Genomic DNA, 16,095 nt, shown 5'->3' on the forward strand with positions numbered 1-16,095 from the left:
GCCCCAGATGCCTGGAGGTGTTTTCTTTGGGTGCTTCTGCTGCCCACACTGCTGCTGCACACCAGAGGTCTTTTCTCTGGGCACACCTGTGGTCTACACTGCTGCCACTGACATTGCTGCCCCTAACATTCCTGCTGCCAAAGCTGCTGCTGCTTCCTGGAGGTCACCTGGAGGTCTTCTCTCTGCTTGCCACTGCAGGTATAGCCACAGCTGCCACCAGTGCAGCTGCTGATTCCCCACCGCTGCCAACAACATAGATGACTGAGCTGCTGCTGAGCACCTGCCTGCTGTCACTGACCCCTTGCCAATTACCACTTCTACCACTGCCCAGAGGTTTGCTGCCAGGGAGACTCCAGGTTTGGTTGCACATGATTGCATCCATTTTGATACACCAGTCAGAGTCTGAGGTATGAGACACTGGCGGGTTTTCTGCTATTGCCATCTTGGGGAGTCAAGGTGCACCTGTCTGGGGACACCCACCAGGACCTGGAGATTGAGTGTCAGGTGACTGTGGGTTTGGCTGTACCTGGGGTATTCCTCCTGGGGGTGCTGGTTGCCATCATCTAGTTATTGTCTCTCAGGATTGCTCATCCCTGGTGGTCTATTTCCAAATTCCAGTATCGTTGAGATCTTGGGACTGCAACATGGTCAAAACTAAGACATCTGAGGCCCTATTGGTGGGATAGTGACTAGGTCTGTCAGGACCTGTCTGGGCCAGGCAGTCTTGTGGGAAGTCTGAGGAAGGGCTGAGAAGCTTTTGGATGCTAGCAGGGACAGTTTTTCAATTTTCCACTGAGATTTGTTTTATTTTTTCCTCTGACATCTCTCTCCACTGTATTTGGATCATGGTGTTTTTCATGCACCAGTTTGTTGAGGATGGAGATATATGCATGGTGTTTTGCAGTTCTGCTGTATATTCTTATATTTTTAACTTCTCTCTCTCTCTCTCTCTCTCTCTCTCTCTCTCTCTCTCTCTCTCTCTATATATATATATATATATATATATATATATATATATATATATATATATTCTTCCTCTTCCTTGTCTCTTTCTCTGGATTCCCTTTCTAACTTTTCTCCCCCTAGTAGTCTATCTCTGTTGGTTCTTCTTCCACTCTTCCTGTGGATTTTTGCTTGTGGTTTCTCTCTTTCTCCTTCATAAACATCATGTCCTGCACTATTTATGATTTCTCAGTGTCCAATATTTGAGATTGCAAGTCCTTTTGGCAAATTTTCTGTTTATATTGTGGACTGTGATTGAACTCATTATTGCTGTTTATAGCTAGAGGGCAGTGGACACCTTGGTGGAAGCTATTAGATTTGAGGCTGTGTATTGTTTGTACTGGGTGCTGTTGATGTTGCTCTCCCTCTTAATGGTGATATACTAGAAAACTTCAGGGACAATATAGTTCTACAGGGTAGAGTCTAGTACCTCAGATTCATACTAGATGGGAAAACACACAAGCAACATGAAAAAACAAGGGAAAAAAGTGCCTCAAGCAAATTAACATGCCCTGATATGAGAATCCACTGACATAACAGTAGAAGAAATGTCCACAAAGGAGTTTAGAATGTATATAGTTAAACTAATCTATGATTAAATGATGGTATAAAGAGTAAAACCAAAGGGAAAATACAGGAAGAGAAGGATCACTTCAATAGTTAGAGATTGTGGGGAAAAAAACAAGCAGAAATTCTTGAAATGAAGGTATCCATAAACCAAATTGTACTTGTAATGGAAAACATCACCAATAGGCTAAACTATTTAGAATACAGAACTTCAGGCAATAAAGATAATATTTTTTACTATTGAAAATAAAGTTGATCATGCAGAGAAGACGGCAAAAATCCATGAACAGACCTTCCAAGAATTATGGGAAACACAAAAATACCAAATTTAGGAGTTATCTGGATAGATGAAGGAGCAGAGTTATAAACCAAGGAAATGAACAATCTTTTCAATGACATAATATCAGAAAATTTCCCAAACCTAAAGAATAAAATGGGAAATCAAATACAGGAGGCTTATAGGACTCCAAATGTATAAAATTACAGCAGACCCACACCAAGACACATTAAAATGAGAATGACTAAAATACAGAATAATGGTAAATTCTTAAAGGCTGAGAGAAAAAAAGCAAATTACATATAGGAGAAAACCAATTCAGATCTCAAGTGATTTCTCAACCCAGACCCACAAAGCTAGGAGGTCATAGAACAACATATTTCAAGCTTGGAAAGAAAATGGATGCCAACCAAAAATTTTATAACCCACAAAATTGTTTCAGATTTAAAGATGAAATAAAAACCTTCCATGAAAAACAAAAGTTAAAAATATTCACAGTTAAAAAGTCTGCACTACAGAATATTCTCAACAAATTATTCCATGAGGATGAAGAGGAAAAAAGAATTGAAAACCAGCAAGGGGAGAAACTACACTACAGAAATAGTCAAAGAAGAAACTACATCAAATTAAAAGCCAAAAATAAACCAAGTGACCATGAATACAAACCATATCTCAGTATTAACCTTGAATGGTAATGGTCCCAATTAATCAAGCAAAAGATATAGACTTGCAGATTTGATTAAAAAACAAAATCCACCAATATGGTGTCTCCAAGAGACTCACTTCGTAGGCAAAGACATCCACAGACTGAAGGTGAAAGGATGGGAAAAAAACATATCACTCATATGAATTGTGGAAACAATCAGGGGTTTACATCCTCATACCAGAAAAGATGGACTTCTAGCCTGTCCGGAGCCGGCAGGTCACGCGCCCTGCCTTGCCTCAAGGTCAGGCGCTTTGACTCATGGTCACGCCCCCTGCCGTGCTTCATGCTGAGCTAAGATGGCGCCTGCCGGATGCTGGTGGGGCGTGCCATTACCTGTTTACACACCTGTCAGACTATACCAGGTGCATCACACTAGATTGCGTGGTGCTTCATGATTGGACAATTACACTTCCTTATTGGAGTTCTGGCGCGAGACTAGTCTTGCCTTCCCGCGCTTTACTCTGATTGGTTTCTGTACTTTATATTAACTGTGTTAATTCTTCTAATAAATGAGACTTGATCAGGCTTTTGTCTTGTCTCCATTTCTCGTGTCTCTTGTCTCTTTCAATCCCAGCACCCCCCTCCAGGTACCCGTTGATGTCCTGCAGGCCGGGACAAGTGGCGCCCAACGGTGTGGCTTCGGATACGGGGGAATTCGCGAGGGAAGAGGCGTGTAAGTGTTCGGTGGAAGAAAAAAAAGTGAAAGTGAAAGTCAGTTCGACAAAGATCGCCGCGGGAGCCTGCCGCGCCGTTCTTAAAGGTACAGTAGCGCCTAACTATGGGACAAGAATTAAGTAAGCATAAAGTTTTTGTTAGGCAATTAAAAGAAGCTTTAAAGACACGGGGAGTAAAGGTTAAGAGTAATGATCTTTTTAAGTTTTTTGACCTTATTAAGGACACCTGTCCGTGGTTCTCACAAGAAGGAAGCATTAATATAAGAAGTTGGAATAGGGTGGGAGATGCTTTGGGAGATTTTCACAGAACGTTTGGCCCAGATAAAGTTCCTATTACAGCTTTTGCTTACTGGAGTCTCATAAAGGAACTTTTAGAACATACAACAAATAATTCTGATATAGCAGCAGCAGTTACTCAGACAGAGGACATTTTAAAAGCAGCATCAAAACAGGATCTTCAGGGAGAGCCCTCCGAGGAAAAGGGAGTGGTAGATCTTATTTCCCTTGAGAGTGAAGATGAGGAAGTTATGAGTCCTTTTCCAGATGCAGGCAGCACAGATGTTAAAAAGAAAACTCAACATCAGAACAAAGCTCCACCTAAAATTTATCCTTCATTGACTCGTTTTAAAGACCTTTCAAATGAGAATAAAATAGATGATGAGGAAGTTGATTTGGACCTCATAAATGAGGAAGCCTCAAAATATCCTAATCCTGACTGCCTGCTTAAACAAGGACAGTCCGTTTTCTCAAATCCACCTCCCTATCGCACACACTCTGCTCCTATGGCAATGGCGGTGATAGATCCAAAGGAAGACCTTAAAGAAAAAATTAAACATTTGGAGGAACAAATAAATCTAGAGGAACATACCAAGCTCTGATTACCAGGTTACAAAAATTAAAGACAGGCAATGAATCAGTGCCCAGTCCTGATGGATTTAAAAGGGATATTCGCCCTCAAATTCTATCTGGACAACAGTGTCCAAGAGGAGGAGTTCCCTTAATCAACAGGGATTTAAAACCCCCTCCGCTAAGTGCTTTCCCTGTTACTGAGACAAGGGATAACCAGGGACAACCCTGGAGGCACCACACTGGCTTTGATTTTACTATCATAAAAGAATTAAAAACTGCTGTTTCTCAGTATGGAGCTACAGCGCCATACACCCTTGCTATTTTAGACTCCATAGCAGAAAATTGGTTAACACCACAGGATTGGAATACTTTAGTTAGAGCCACCCTGACTGGAGGTGAATTCTTGCTTTGGAAGTCTGAATATTTTGAAAATTGCAAAGAGACAGCTAAAAGAAATCAACAAGCAGGAAATGGGTGGACTTTTGATATGCTCACTGGAGTAGGAGATTATGAAACCACAGACAATCAGATGCAGTATGACCCTGGAGCATATGCTCAGATACAGGCGGCAGCCACTAAGGCCTGGAGAAAATTGCCTGTTAAGGGAGACATCAGCATGCCTCTTACAGGAGTCAAACAAGGCCCTGATGAGCCCTTTGCTGACTTTGTTCACAGACTTATAACAACGGCTGGTCGTATTTTTGGCAGTTCTGATGCAGGTCTTGACTATGTCAAGCAACTTGCTTATGAAAATGCCAATCCTGCATGCAAAGCTGCTATAAGACCATACAGAAAGAAGACAGATTTAACAGGATATATTCGTCTGTGCTCAGATATAGGACCTTCTTATCAACAGGGCTTAGCAATAGCAGCTGCTTTTAGTGGACAGACAGTGAGGGATTTTCATAATAATAAAGACAAAAACAAAAGGGCCTGTTTTAAATGTGGCAAGGGTGGACACTTTGCCAAAGACTGCAGATCAGATTTACAAAAAACTCTTGAGGACAAAATACCTGGTCTCTGCCCTAGGTGCAAGAGAGGAAAACATTGGGCTAATGAATGCAAGTCCAAAAGAGACAATCAGGGAAATCCCCTTCCGCCACATCAGGGAAACGGGAGGAGGGGCCTGCCTCAGGCCCCGAAACAAGCATATGGGGCAATCAGTTTCATTCCAGCCAACAGCAGCAACAACAATCCATTTCAGACCTCAGTAGAGCAACCCCAGGGAGCGCAGGATTGGACCTCAGTTCCACCTCCCATGTCGTATTAACTCCTGACATGGGCCCTCAAGCCTTGAATACTGGAATTTTTGGCCCATTGCCCTCAGGTTATTTTGGCTTAATGTTAGGAAGAAGTAGTTCTACCATGAAAGGTTTACAAGTACTCCCAGGAGTTGTAGATCAAGATTTCTTGGGAGAAATTAAGATCATGGCTAAAACAGATAACAACATTATTACTGTTACTCAGGGAGAAAGAATAGCAAAAGCTGATACTGTTACCATTAGTTCCAACCAAACACCCAGTTCAAAATCCTAGGAGAGGAAATGGAAATTTTGGATCCTCTAATGTATATTGGGTACAACACATAACTGATCAAAAACCTTCTTTGACCTTATGGCTAGATGGCAAGTCCTTTACAGGTCTAATAGATACAGGAGCAGATGTGACCATAATTAAACAAGAGGATTGGCCTTCTTCTTGGCCTACCACAGAAACTATGACTAATCTTAGGGGTATTGGTCAAAGTACAAATCCAAAGCAGAGTTCTAAATACCTCACTTGGAGAGACAAAGAAAACAACACAGGTCTCATTAAGCCTTATATCATACCTCATTTGCCTGTTAATTTGTGGGGAAGAGACCTATTATCTCAGATGAAAGTAATCATGTGCAGCCCCAATGAAACGGTTGCTGCCCAAATGCTATCTCAGGGATATACACCAGGAAAAGGGCTAGGAAAGGCCGAAAATGGTATTTTACATCCATTCCCAATGTAGGACAGATTGACAGAAAAGGCTTGGGAAATTTTTGATTTTGGCCATTGACATGCCTGCACCCCAATTGTGTGCAGATCCAATAACTTGGAAATCAGATGAACCAGTTTGGGTTGATCAATGGCCGCTAACTTCTGAAAACCTTGAAGCTGCTCAAATGTTAGTGCAGGAACAGCTAACAGCCGGACATATCATAGAGACTAATTCTCCTTGGAATACTCCTATATTTGTAATGAAGAAAAAATCTGGTAAATGGAGATTACTACAGGACTTAAGGGCTGTCAATGTCACTATGGTGCTCATGGGAGCCCTGCAACCAGGGCTGCCATCTCCTGTAGCCATCCCTCAAGGATATTTTAAGGTAATTATTGACCTCAAAGACTGTTTTTTGACTATCCCTCTACATGTAGATGATCAAAAAAGATTTGCTTTTAGTCTACCATCATTAAATTTTAGAGAACCTATGAGAAGATATCAGTGGAAGGTATTGCCACAAGGAATGGCTAATAGTCCAACCTTATGCCAAAAGTTTGTTGCTCGTGCCTTACAGCCTATTAGAGATTCTTGGAAACAAATGTATATTATTCATTATATGGATGATATACTCATAGCAGGACAATCAGAAGAACAGGTATTACTATGTCTCACACAACTTAAACAGCAGCTGACTGCAGTAGGACTACAAATTTCTCCAGAAAAAGTTCAGCTACAAGACCCTTATACTTACCTAGGTTTCCTGCTCAATGGGCCTAGGATTATTAATCAAAAGGCAACAATCAGGAGAGATCGTTTAAATACACTTAATGACTTCCAGAAGCTTCTAGGTGATATAAATTGGCTTCGACCATATCTTAAATTAACCACAGGGGAGTTAAAACCATTGTTTGAGATATTAAAAGGAGATCCTAATCCACAATCATCCAGGACTATATCTCCTGATGCATTAGCTGCTCTTAAAAAGGTGGAGGATGCTATTGCAGGTCAATTTGTTACCAATATTGATTATTCTCGTCCCTTAACGCTCATTATATTTAATACTTCCATCACTCCAACTGGTCTTTTCTGCAAGATAATCCTATTATGTGGATTCATCTTCCTTCCTCACCCAAAAAAGTGCTATTGCCTTATTATGATGCAGTAGCTGATCTGATTATCATGGGGAGAGAAGATTCTAGAAAATATTTTGGAATAGAGCCATATAAAATTACTCAACCCTACACCCGATCTCAGGTCAATTGGCTGTTACAAAATACTGACACCTGGCCTATAGCTTGTGTGTCATTCACAGGTGACATAGATAATCATTATCCACCAAATAAATTGGTTCAGTTTTGCAAACTACATCCTTTTGTGTTCCCTCTTATTATTAGAAGGGAGCCCTTACACAACGCTCTTGTTGTCTTTACTGATGGATCATCCACAGGAACAGCTGCTTACACCTTCCTTGATAGAACTGTCACTTTCCAGACAAAATATACATCTGCCCAACTCGTTGAATTACAGGCTCTTATTGCAGTTTTATCTGCCTTTCCCAATCAACCCCTTAATATCTACACAGACAGTGCCTACTTAGCACACTCAGTGCCACTCCTTGAAACTGTCTCTCAGATCAGACATGTTTCTAAAACAGCATCACTGTTCCTTCAATGTCAGACACTTATCCATAATAGAGGGGAGCCTTTGTTTATTGGACACATCAGAGCTCACTCTGGCCTTCCGGGGCCATTAGTTAAGGGCAACAGAATTGCTGACACAGGCACCAAAATGGTTGCAGTAGCTTTTTCAGATAATATTAAGCAAGTTCAAGACACTCATAACCTACATCATTTAAATGCCCGCTCTCTTAGGTTACTCTATAAAATCACTAGGGAACAAGCAAGGCAAATAGTAAAAGGCTGTACCACGTGTGCTACTCATCTACTGGTTCCACATCTAGGAGTTAATCCTAAAGGCCTTGTTCCTAACATGGTGTGGCAAATGGATGTTACTCATTTTTTAGAGTTTGGTAATCTAAAATATATTCATGTTTGCATAGATACATTTAGTGGATTTATATTGGCTATACTTCAGGCTGGAGAAGCAACAAAACACGTAATTGCCCATCTATTACATTGTTTCTCAGTCTTGGGCATACCTAAACAGATTAAAACAGATAACAGCCCTGGATATACAGCAAAAACCCTCCAAAAATTTTGTGAAAAATTATAAATTCAACATGTCACCAGAATTCCTTATAATCCTCAAGGCCAAGGAATGGTTGAGAGAGCACATCTCTCTCTTAAAACTACTATTGATAAAATAAAAAAGGGGGAATGGTACCCAATCAAGGGTTCTCCCCATAATATACTCAATCATGCTTTACTCATTCTCAATTTTTTAAAAATGGATGATGATGGGAAATCTGCCGCTGATCGTTCCTGGCACCCGGAATCTCAAAAACATTTTGCCATGGTAAAATGGAAAGATCCATTGGATGGTTCATGGCATGGTCCAGACCCAGTCTTAATCTGGGGTTGAGGTTCAGTCTGCATCTTCTCTCAGAAAGCTGATGCAGCAAGATGGATGCCAGAGCGCCTTGTACGCCAAGTTAATGAAGTTACCTCCTCCAGGGATAAAAAGCATCCCTGAGAGTCTTTTCTTTTCCTTCCACAGGAATGAACAAAACATTGCTTCTCTGGATGATGGCTGCCTGTTCACTGCTCTCCTACAGCCATGCAGGGTTTGAGGACCCTGCTAAGGCTCGTGAGTATTTACTGGAGCTCAAAAACAAACCATGAGAAGTGCTGCTTCTATGCCAACAAGTCAGGAATCGTTAAGGACAAGATCAAACAGCTGCAAGAAGACCTAGAAAAACGCCGACGAGCACTGGCTGATAATCCACTATGGACCGGATTCAGTGGACTCCTTCCCTATCTCCTTCCCTTCTTAGGTCCCCTCCTTTTCTTGCTGCTAGTCATATCTATAGGTCCTTTGATATTCAACAAGATTATGGCTTTCATCAAAGCTCAAATTGAGGCTATACAGGCAAAACCTATTCAGGTTCATTACCATCGGCTGGAGATGATGGATTGTGATGGTGCAACATTTGATCAATATTAGATCGCAATAGACCATCACCCCTGTGCGCTGAACTGGTCAGCCAATGATGGGTAAGATTCGTGGGAGCGCATACCAACCTAAGACAGGAAATGAGGGCAAGAGCCTCATTATCCAATGATGGGTAAGGATGCTGCTCTGGCACGGACAACCTAAGACAGGCGCAGTTCCCGAGGGATTGTCACTCCAGCTCTATAAAATAAAAAAGGGGGACCTGTCCGGAGCCGGCAGGTCACGCGCCCTGCCTTGCCTCAAGGTCAGGCGCTTTGACTCATGGTCACACCCCCTGCCGTGCCTCATGCTGAGCTAAGATGGCGCCTGCCGGATGCTGGCGGGGCGTGCCATTACCTGTTTACACACCTGTCAGACTATACCAGGTGCATCACACTAGATTGCGTGGTGCTTCATGATTGGACAATTACACTTCCTTATTGGAGTTCTGGCGCGAGACTAGTCTTGCCTTCCCGCGCTTTACTCTGATTGGTTTCTGTACTTTATATTAACTGTGTTAATTCTTCTAATAAACGAGACTTGATCAGGCTTTTGTCTTGTCTCCATTTCTCGTGTCTCTTGTCTCTTTCAATCCCAGCACCCCCCTCCAGGTACCCGTTGATGTCCTGCAGGCCGGGACACTAGCCAAAGTTAATCAGAAGGGACAAAGAAGGTCATTTCATTCTATTGAAGGGAATTATACATCAGCAAGACATACAATTATAAATACTTGTGCCCCAAACAATGAAGCATCTATGTACATCAAACCCTTCACAATTTCAAGAATCAAATAGACCACAGCACAATAATACTGGGTGACTTTAACAGATCTCTCTCACTACTGGACAGATCTAAACAAAATCTAAATAAAGAAGCTATAGCACTCAATAATACAATAAATAACTTAGACTTAACAGACATATGTACAATATTTCATAAATAAATGAGCAAAACACTTTTTTCTCAGCAGTACATGGATCCTTCTCTAAAACAAACCACATCTTATGCCACAAAGTAACTCTTAGTAAATACAAAAAAAATTGAGATAATACCCTACAGTTTATCAGATCATAATGGACTGAAATTAGAAATCAATGATAAGATAAAAAATAGAAGCTACTCTAACATATGGAGACTAATACACTATTGAATGACAAATGGATAGTAGAAGAAATCAATGATGAAATAAAAAAATACCTAGAGTAAATGAAAATACAGATACAACAACCAAAATCTCTGGGACACATTGAAGGCAGTACTAAGAGGAAAGTTAACTGTATTGAGCTCATTTATTAAAAGAATGAAAACTCAACAAATAAATGACCTGATTATATCTCAAAGCCCTAGAAAAAGAACATATCAAAACCCAAAACAGGAGAAGATAGGATATAAAATCAGAAATGAAATCAATGAAATCAAAAAAGAAACAAAATTAGCAAAACAAAAAGTTGGTTCTTTGAAAAATCACTAAAATTGATAAATCCCTAGCCACACTAATGAAGAGAAAGGTAGAGAAAACCTGAATTAACAAAATACAAGATGAAAAGGGAAATATCACAACAGACCAACTGAAATACAGAATAATTAAAAACTATTTTGAAAATTTATACTCTAACAAAAGAAAATACTGCAGATATTGAAATATATCTAGAGATATATGACTTATCTAATCTGAATCGGGAGATCATACATGATCTAAAGAGAATAATTTTAAGTAATTAAATAGGAAAATCCATCCAAAAGCCTACCAATTATGAAAAGCCCAGAACCAGATGGATTCTCAGCTGAGTTATACAATATCTTTGAAGAAGAATTAATACCAATACTCCTCAAATTATTCCATGAAATATAAGGAGGGAACCTTTCCAAACTCATTCTATGAGACTAATATCAACTTGGTACAAAATAAAATAAAGACACATTAAGGAGAGAAAACTTCAGACCAATATCCCTGATAAACACAGATGCAAAAATTCTCAATAAAATACTGGAAAATTTCTACCAAAAATATTAAAAAGATAGTGTACCACTATCAAATGTCATTCATCCCAGGGATGCAGAATTGGTTCAACATATGGAAAATAATAAATGTAATTCATCATATCAATTGACTTAAAAACAAAAATCATTATCTCAATAGATGAAGAAAAAGCATTTGACAAAATACAGAACCCCATCATATTTAAATATCTAGAAAAACTTAGGTATAGTAGGAACATACCTCAACATCGTAAAAGCCACATATGCTAAACCCAAGGCCAACATAATTCTAAATGGAGAAAAATTGGAAAGCATTCCCTCTAAAATCTGGAACAAAACAAGGATAGCCTTTCATCACTTTTATGTAACAATATCCTTGAAAATCTAGCCAGTTCAATTAGAAAAGAGAAAGAAATTAAAGGTGTACAAATAGATAAAGAAGAACTCAAACTATCACTATTTGCCAATAACATGATTATTTATTTAGAAGATCTAAAAAATTCCACCAGAAAAATTCTAGAATAAATAAATTCAGCAAAGAAGCATTATATAAAATCAATACCCATAAATTAAACACCTTCCTATACATTAGTAATGAATTCACTAAAAGAGAAATAAAGAAAATTATCCCCCTCCTCCCAAAAAAGAGAGTAAACTATCCCATTCATAGTAACCTCAAGAAAAAAAAAAAAAAAGAGGTATCAATCTAACAAAATAGGTGAAAGAGCTCTACAATGAAAACTACAGAACACTAAAGAAAGAAACTGAAGATGACATTAGAGGATGGAAAGATCTCCCATGCTTCTGGAAAGGCAGAATTAATATTATCAAAATGGCCATACTACCAAAAGTGTTATACAAATTTAATGCAATTCTATTAAAATCCCAATAACTTTCCTTATAGAACTAGAAAAAACAATAATGAAATTCATTTGGAAAAATTAGAGATCCAGAATAGCCAAAGCAATCCTTAGCAAGAATAGTGAAAGAGGAGACATCACATTACCAGACCTTAAACTATACTACAGAGGTATAGTAATAAAAGCAGCATGGTTTGGTGCCAAAACAGACACATAGATAGTACAAAATAGAAGACACAGAAACAAACCCACATAAAAACAGGTATCTCATACTAGACAAGTGTGCCAAAAATATTCACTGGAGAAAAGATAGCCTATTTAACAACTGGTGCTGGGAAAAATGGAAAGAACATGTAACAAAATGAAATTACACCTTTATCTCTCACCCTGCATGAAACTCAACTCAAAGTGGATCAAAGACTCAGGCCTAATAGAAAAACTAGGCCCAAATCTATACCATTTTGGCCTAGGATCTGATTTCCTTAACAAGACCCCTAAAGTGCAATATGTTTAATCAAGAATCAATAAGTGAAATGGATTCAAACTAAAAAGCTTCTTCTCAGCAAAAGAAACAATAATGTGAAGAGAAAGCCGACAGAGTGGGAGAAAATCTTTACCACATGCACCTCAGATAAAGCATTAATCTCTATATATAAGAACTCAAAAAACTTAACACCAAAATCAAATAACCCAATCAATAAATGAGCTAACAGACATGTCACAGAAGTTATACAATCGATCAACAAATACATGAAAAAAATGTTCAACATTGCTAGCAAATAGAGAAATTCAAATCAAAACTACTCTAAGATTTCTTCCCACTCCAATTAGAATGGTAATTATCAAGAATACAAGCAATAATAAATGTTGACTAGGATATGGGGAAAAAGGTACACTCATACATTGCTGCTGGGAATGCAAATTGGTGTAACCATTATGGAAAGCAGTATAATGATTCCTCAGAAAACTTGGAATGGAACCACTATTTGACTCAGGTATCCCACTTGTTAGTTTATACCTAAAGCACTTAAAATGAGCATACTACTGTGATGCAGCCACATCAATGTTTATAGCAGCTCAATTCACAATAGCTAAACTATGAAACCAACATAGCTGCCCTTCTGTTGGGGGCTGTGCTATGTTGGCGGTGCCGGGATGGCAACCTGATCACATCGGCAGTAAGGAGGTTAATTGACATAAGCACACTCAGGTGATTTATCATCCACGCACACAATGTATGTGCATGTGTTCTGGAACACTCCTAATTGTGCCTGCTCAGACTTTTAGCGTCTGGCCTAATCTTTGTGTAAGAGGCGTGGCCCTGCTCTCCGCCTCCTGGAGGTGATATAAGCGTAGGTGGAGCGAGAGAGCAAAACTCAGCAGCTAACACACAGCAGCAACTAGCAGAAAGAAGTGGTGCAGCAGCTAGTAGGGAAACACAGCAGCTAGTAGAAAGAAGAACAACGGCAGCAGCTAGCAGAAAGAAGCGCAGAGAAGCCATTAGCAGAAGGAGGAAGCACAGCAGCTAGCATATAGACACAGCAGCTAGCAGAAATAGGGCAAGAAGAAAGAAAAGACAGCAGAAGCAACAGCTAGTAGAAAGAAGCGGTACAGCAGCTAGCGGAAAGCGGCGTAAGGCAGATCGCAGACAGAGAACTGAGACACATCACTAAACCACCTTAGGTAGACGCACCCTTAGTTCACAGGATGCAGGATGCACCAGTAAGAAGCAGCAGAAAACTAAGAAGACATAGATATCTCTGAAAGCAAAGTCTCTCTCTCTCTCTGTCTCTCTCTCTCTCTCTCTCCTCTCAAAGCAAGTAAGCCTCATTTCCTCTATCCTCTATAAACAAGCAAGCAAGGAAGCAGCCCAAAGATAGAAGTGGCTCAGTTTCCAGTCCACCACCCATAAGACCCATGCAAATTGTTGCTGCAGGCGGTGACAAATATCCGTGGATTTGGTACCACAAAGAGCCAGGGACACCCTTCAACAGATGAATGGATAAAGAAAATGTGGTACATATATATGATAGAATACTACTCAGCTTTAAATAAAGAATGAAATTATGGCATTTACTGGTAAATGGATGGAGTTAGAGAATGTCATGCTAAGTGAAATAAGCCAAACACCCAAAATTAAAGGCCAAATGTTTTCTCTGTTATGCAGATGTTTATTCACAATAAGGTGGAGTAGAGGAAGATTAGAGTTACTTTATATTAGGTAGAGGGAGTGAATGGAAGGGCAGAGGTATGGGAGTAAGAAGGACAGTTGAGTGAAACAGACATTTTTACCTCATGTACATATATGACTGGATGACTGATGTGATCCTACATGTATAATCAGAAAAATGAGAAATTATACTTTATTTATATATGATCTATAAAAATGTATGAATGCATTCTACCACCATGTACAACTAATTAGAACAGATTTTTAAAACTTAAAGAAAGAATATTCTTGAAGTTTTCCTTCAAAATCTACATTCCTAATGCCTCTTCTTCCTTAAAAATATTCTAATGTGCATCTGATTAATCCTGTTAAACTTTTAAATAGTTCACAGTGCTACTTGGCAAAAAGTCTTTAACACAAGTACAGCAAACCTTTTGCATTCTTTCTATATTGGAGCCTCCATGGCCAGAGATTGCCTATCAGAGTGTGTAAAAAAAATCAAGTGAAAGTGCTACTTCAGAAGCTGAGTGAAGAGTATTTCAAGGAAAAAGTGATCTACTGTGTCAAGGGTTTCTGAGAGGTTAACTGAAATGTGAACTGACAATCACTGGGCATCACAGAGATCACTGGTAAACTTGGCATAATGGCTGAGTAGGTTCAAGACTAGAGAAAATCTAATCATAAAGAAATGCTCAGACAAATCCAGATTATGACACATTCTGTAAAACTACCAGTTTTATTCTCCATAGCTGTCAACATCATGAGAGACAAAAAGGTCCCTTCCCTGCACCTCCCAAAAGATTAAAAACATTTCTAGATTGCAGAAAAATAGAGACATGGCAAATGCAATACAGAATCTGTGGATCTTGGATTAGGAGAGAAAAAGAAAAACATAGCCATAAAGAATATTACAGGAACATCTGAAGAAATCTGAATAACATTAGGTAATATAGAGAAAATGAGAATAAGCAAAATACATACAGTAAATACAGGTAGGTTTTTTTTTTTTTTTTAAGAATTCTGCTATGATATTGGACCCAGAACTACTAAAGAAAAACAATGTGGGAAAAGGACACTGCCTCACCATCAAACAAATATGGGTGATCCACAGACTTTTGAAGCTGGGATAACATATTCTGAAGTTTAACTTTCTTTGCCATTTCATTTTCAAATGCATCTGTAATTTTGAAGAGAGAAATAAAAATGGACTAACAAATCAAAAGCAAAAACAAAAAACAAACCCAACTCTTTATAAATAACCTTACTAATTTTATTGGACATTCCTCAAATTTATACTAACTCCCAATGGCTCTTCTGCACTGAGAATTAAGAGCATATCCACATGGAACTTTCCTATACATCACTTTGTTTTGAGAAGATAGTCTATAAATTGAACTTGGGGGTGGTTTGTTATAATGACTGGAAATTTCTGAAATTTCCTTCTTTAACTTCTATTGTGGATTTAAGAGGTGGGGAAAGCAAATGGAAGACAAAAGGCATGAATGGATATTTAAAAGTGTTTGCTTCCTTGAAAGGAATAAGAAAAACTAGGCAAAAGAAAAAAGAGAAATTTCATCATGCAACAACTAAGTCTGATACACTTAACACTGCCATTGTTTACTGCAGCTGACCTATCATTCAGAATACAAAATGCTATCTTACATTCTTGCTATGCAAAGTGAGTGTAATTATAAAATATTTTCCTGCCCCCAAATCACATCCTCATTAATTTCTAAATGAATGAACTCCCTTGTGATTACCTTGGTCTTTCATCAAAATAGCCTTGTAGTATTTTTTCTGCAAAGCTGACATGACATGGTGTATCACTACTTTTGTCTTCTTGGGAAGCTCTGTAGCTACCTCAGTTTTTACTCTCCTCAGCAGAAATGGCTGGAAGAGGTTGTGTAGTTCACTTGCTGTGTAAGGAAAA

General features: G+C 39.0%; 1 protein-coding gene and 1 pseudogene across 2 annotated transcripts in view; both read right to left on the reverse strand.

The window, feature by feature from the left end:
* The window catches only part of LOC306646623 (zinc finger protein 610-like), an 827,359-nt gene that overhangs the window by 334,589 nt on the left and 476,675 nt on the right, over positions 1 to 16,095 (reverse strand). The gene's annotated exons all lie outside the window — the stretch shown is intronic.
* LOC306646449 (chromodomain-helicase-DNA-binding protein 1-like) overlaps positions 1 to 16,095 on the reverse strand; it is a 46,275-nt pseudogene that overhangs the window by 15,672 nt on the left and 14,508 nt on the right. Inside the window, exons 7-8 of the transcript in view lie at positions 15,926 to 16,081; positions 15,242 to 15,342 (exon numbers count right to left, since the gene is read on the reverse strand). The product of the transcript in view is annotated as a chromodomain-helicase-DNA-binding protein 1-like (transcript). The remainder of the gene's footprint in view (positions 1 to 15,241; positions 15,343 to 15,925; positions 16,082 to 16,095) is intronic.

Source organism: Sciurus vulgaris (assembly GCF_902686455.1).
Source record: "Sciurus vulgaris genome assembly, chromosome: 16".
Lineage (NCBI taxonomy): Eukaryota > Metazoa > Chordata > Mammalia > Rodentia > Sciuridae > Sciurus > Sciurus vulgaris.